A 5333-nucleotide genomic window follows, 5' to 3' on the forward strand; every position below is an offset into this window, starting at 1 on the left:
TAACGAAATTGGTTCATGGGTTTCCAACTTTTATCTAGACTTTTCTTGGAGCACGAACACGTGGCTTAAGGTAGAGATCAAAATGATGTGGCTGCTGTATGTAACTGACACGTTGAAATATTAAAAATATTATTTAAATTCATTATTTTATTCTTTACGAATCATCCTTATTTGATTGTATTAATATAAAATTAATTTTATCAACATAATCGAAATTCGGCATTCTTCCATGTCGTAAGATTTGAGAACATAACATTATAATTTAAAATTCGAACGAAATGTTTTAAAACTAATTATAACAACACGCTCAGGACCTTCATGAGAAAAAATCAGATAAAAAAAAGGGAGTAAAATTATATAAAAAGAAGACTAATGAAAATCCTAAACAGTTCTCTTTTCGTGAATGATTTCAGATTCTTACGGTTGACCTTCATTGTGTGGTAAAACAACCTTTTCAATAATGATCAATTATTTGGGTGATAAAAATATTTAAGATTCGGTTCTTTTTCTACCTTTTCAAATTACATTTAAAGATGTGTCTTATTCATACATCAAATCATTGAATTTTTCTATTTCAATCAAAGAAGCAATTGTAATCTAAAAAAAAAAAATTAAAAAAAAAAAAACCGCCAAAAGTATTTAGATATTTTAACTACTTCAAACATTTTCTTTATGTTCTTGAAGTAATATCAAAACTGAAGTAATATCAAAAGTTCCAAAAGGGAAATGTCATCTACTGACCATCACTTATTTACTTATTAGGAAATTAGGAAAAAAGTATACATATTCAAAAAAATTACCAAAGTTCAGGAAAAAATTGTTCTACTATTAATTGATATCATTAAAAAGACCATTTTTTTTTTCAGTTTTTGAATTGTTGTAAAATTGATTTTTGTGCAATAATTGTTTCAGAAGTTATCGTTGCAAAGAATTCAAAATTTCTTTTAATTTTTAATTACTTAAAATTCAAAAAAAAAAAAAAAATCAGTCCGAGGTGCACATTTGCATTTCTTACAATATATATCTGCCAAATTCGATAGCTCAAGTCAAACGCTCCCGCCTTTATAGATCCTAAGTGCACATTTTCAGCTTTATTATTAATAAAATAGAAATGAAAGATCATGAAATCTAAATGCATTTTCACTGGTTGTCACCTCCCTACTACTTCCCATTTTCGAAAAAAATTGAGAAAAGTTCAATGCAAAGCATGCATAATAATTTATTTACGTGTATATTGTAATTTTTTTTTATTGATAGCTCAATATGCGTTGTGCCATGGAGCTTAAATATGCTCTGCAACCTCTTTTGGTTTAGATAATTTTCTTTTTAATACTCTCAGCCTTTTCGGTTGTTAGGCCAATGTGGGCGTGGACTATGGCACTTACACAATTTATATTCGTTTTTTTTTTAAATTTATTTATTTAAAAATCCTGTATTGATACTGGAAAATGATGGAACAAGTAGGCAAAAGAAATTTAAATTTCGATATTTAACACAAACAAGTAGCTAAATTTTATTGCCATGTCCAATTAAAGAATAGTTGTAGTGGTCTCTCCAAGAGTTTCAAGGATATTCTCTAATAAAAGCTGTCATCCCAATGAATACCTTGCATGGCATTGGCGTACAATAGTTACGAAGTATTACCTTTTGGCATGAATTTAGTATCTTAATCTATCGATGATGCTGGGCGAGTATTTTTGGCGATTAATCCCTGTATGGATTAAAAGAATCAAAAATCTAATTTCGGTTTTAGATGCGTTCTGCTCAACCGATTGAAACAAAAATGAGACATAAAATTACACTTAAAGTCACAAAATCACATACCAAATTTGATATATTTAAGTCATTGGGTTTTTAAAGTTACCGAGTTTATATATTTCTTAAATACAGAACAACAGACAATCAACTCCTTATTGGATTTGGTTCAAAATTCGATGTGTGCATAGATGTTAATCCTTCGTCTGTTTATCCATCTACTAACTTCATTTTGTTGATATCGTGTTAACTGATATTCTAATAGCTGAACAGACTTTTCCTGAAGGGATTTTGCTCTAAATTTGACAGAAATCTACAAATTTGGTTTTAAGCTCGTATACCAAATTTCATCCATCTATCTCAAAGAAGCGTTTTTGAGTTATCTTTGTCACAGGTGGACAGACATTTTTTCAAAAATGCCCATCTATGTGTCCAAAAACTCAGTGAGATCTAAAACATGGAGATTAGTCGCTTCGAATTTTTTGACGACTGCAGTACTTTCTCTATATTTTTCGTATATAAGAAAATAAAAAGCTCAAGGAAGCTTTTTTTCTCACATCGTTTAAAAATAAAGATAACCAATATTCCCAAAGAACCAACGAATATTTTAGCCATAACCAAATTTATAAAGAAAATATAAAAAATATATAATAGTTTATAATCAACGCAAGTAATTTGTGGAAATACATTATAAATGATTTTATTTTTTCCCTTCTTGTAACTGAACAGTTTTCATTAGCTACAATTTCAACTTCTTAAATTCAGGTGCTGAAAATATTAATCATTAAAAGGGCAGAAAATATTTGTCACTGTAATTATTTTTTCAGCCACTCGTTTCATCTCCGTTTTATTGCTTCTGGAAAGTCGTAAATTGTGACCTTGGTCAGAAGATAGGCTAATGAACATGGCTAATTGTTTACTTAGAAACACAGAATAAAATTATTATGGAAATAAGATTCAGCAAGGAACGCAGAACGTGTTTTTTAATGGTATTCATTAAAAAACAGCTTCACATAACTGCCAATCTGTACATCACTATATCTACCAAAAATAAAGCAGAAAGTGTCCATGTTCTGTCGGCGCTTTACAAATTAACTGCTTATTTTAACAGTAGTATTCAAAAAGCAGAGTTATAAAATATGGCATGAATATTCTTAGAAGAATGTTCGAAATGATTTTTAGAAATTTTAATTAAATTTCAATCAATTAAGAACTAAAGGCAAATTTGATATTTTCATGTGAATACTTTCGAAAATAGTTATTAGGTAAAAATAAACTTTTACATTATTTTAAATTTTAAAAACTTGTTTTCAATGATACTGATTTAATTTTCATTCACTTCTTTTTTATTTTTAATTTTGACGGTTTTTAAAAAATATAAAAATATTTTTACCTACTCGTAAACATAATAAGGAGAAAGTATACAAATAGTCAATAAATTCGAACTCGAGATTTTTACGAATCTCCAGGTTTCAGCTCTATCTGAGTTCGAAAAATACGTTTTTAGAAAATGTCCGTTGGTCTGTGACAACGATAACTCAAAAACGCTTTGAGTTAGACAGGTGAAATTTGGTACATGGTCTTTACACCAAATTGGCAGATTCCTATCAAGTTTTGAAAAAAAAATCTGTTCCTAGGAAGTCCTTCTGTCCGGTTGTTCGAATATAAGTTAACACAATAACTATAAAATGAAGAGAGCTAGATAGATAAGATGCGGTGCACATATTTAACATATATAGTGCAGACACCTGTTAAATTTTGAGCCAATTCTAACAAAGCGTTGATTGTCTGTCGGTCTGTATTTTCAGAAGCATGTAAACGTGATAATTCAAAAACATAATGATTTAAATATATCAAAGTTGGTATGGGATTTTGTGACTAAAATTGCAGTTTTGTGTCAAATCTTTGTTTCAATCGATTGAGATTTGTCTAAAGAATAAATTCGATTTTCGGATATTATTAACGCAAGCCAGGGATTAATCGCCAAATAACTCGCCAAGAGTGGTCTAATGGATTCAGTAAAAATGCCAAATTCACTTCAAAATTTCATATTTCGTAATTATTGTGCGCCAGTGTAATATAAGACATTCCCTGGCAGGACAAGTTTATTAGAGAGTTTGCAAAAAAGTCTTAGAAAGACCACTCTCGCTGTTTATTTATTTATTTTTTGTACAATTTTTAAAAATAGTCATAAAATGTTGAAAGCTGGAAAAAAATTTCATTTATTATTTGGCCAGTTTACATGAGAAATAAAATAATAAAATTACAGCACTGAAAAAGATGATGTGCAATTAGAAGGTAGATTACTCGGATAGTACGTTCATAATTGCACCATGATATCATAAGATTTAACTTCATACGCATGTTAATGTGCAAATAGGCTAAACAGATATAGACTGATAAAGTAACACAGTATAGTTATGAGTAAGAGATTTCATTGAGAAATTACAATCAATAACTCCGGCGAACTAGAAGACCACCTATTATAGCTATACCATTATGGAATCATTTGAAATTAAATAATTATTTATAAACATACATATATTTTTGCATTTATAAAATGATTATACAGTAAGGTATTCAAAACTGATCTTAGACGTTCGTCCTATTCCAGTTCCATATTATTTTTACATGAAATAAAATAGAACTTTGTAATTCAAACACCTTTAAATTTAGAAATTTTTTTTCGATGTTAGAAGCAAAAAAGAAAGAAAAAGAGGGAGAGAAATTTTTCAAACCTTACAGATTTGTAATTAAACAAGTAATATATATATATATATATATAAATTTAAGTCAATTCCTACTTTCGCAAGAATTGAACTCGCATTCTTCACCTTCACGTGAAAAATACTGAAATCCTTGCATTTTACCGATTGATCCACTGCCTGCTGATTTCAACTTTCATTACAAACAGCTAAAATTCTATTTAAAGTATTAAAAATTAATTAAATTTAATAATTAATGAATTAATATTTGAAAAAAACTGTATTAACCTCAAGTGTCATCCACTACAAGTTTTAAAAAATGTATTTGAACTTGAGTGGATGAATAAAAAGTATTTTATTAACGATTGAAAATTTGAACAAGATATATAAATCTATATATAGAGAGAGTGAGCTAATAGTAGGAATTAAAAAAAACTTGCTTGGTGATTTATTTATATTATGATACGTTGGTTCGTCAGATTAAATGAATTACGTCAAGAAATTTATTCACAATAGTGATTGTCTTAAGCTGCCGTCTTTTTTTTCATTCAATTTCATTCATTGATCATTGGCCGAAATTGAATAAAAAAAAGACGACAGCTTAAGACAATCAATTTCGGCCAATGATCAATTCAATTTGAATTTTTATAATCCATACTATATTCCATTGACCTGAAATGTACTATAACGAATCTGTAATTATGTTTTTCTGAAAAGTATGTATCGCCACTAAAAAGAGAAATTAAGAAAGAAAAAAAAATTCTTTATGTATGCTAGGTAAAAGGCCCCCACCTTGGCGCCAAATTTGGTGTCGAATTTGGGAAATTGTGTTGACAAATATGAATGCATTAAAAATATAAGAATTGTGATGGT

This window comes from Argiope bruennichi, chromosome 4 (genome assembly GCF_947563725.1).
Source record: "Argiope bruennichi chromosome 4, qqArgBrue1.1, whole genome shotgun sequence".
NCBI lineage: Eukaryota > Metazoa > Arthropoda > Arachnida > Araneae > Araneidae > Argiope > Argiope bruennichi.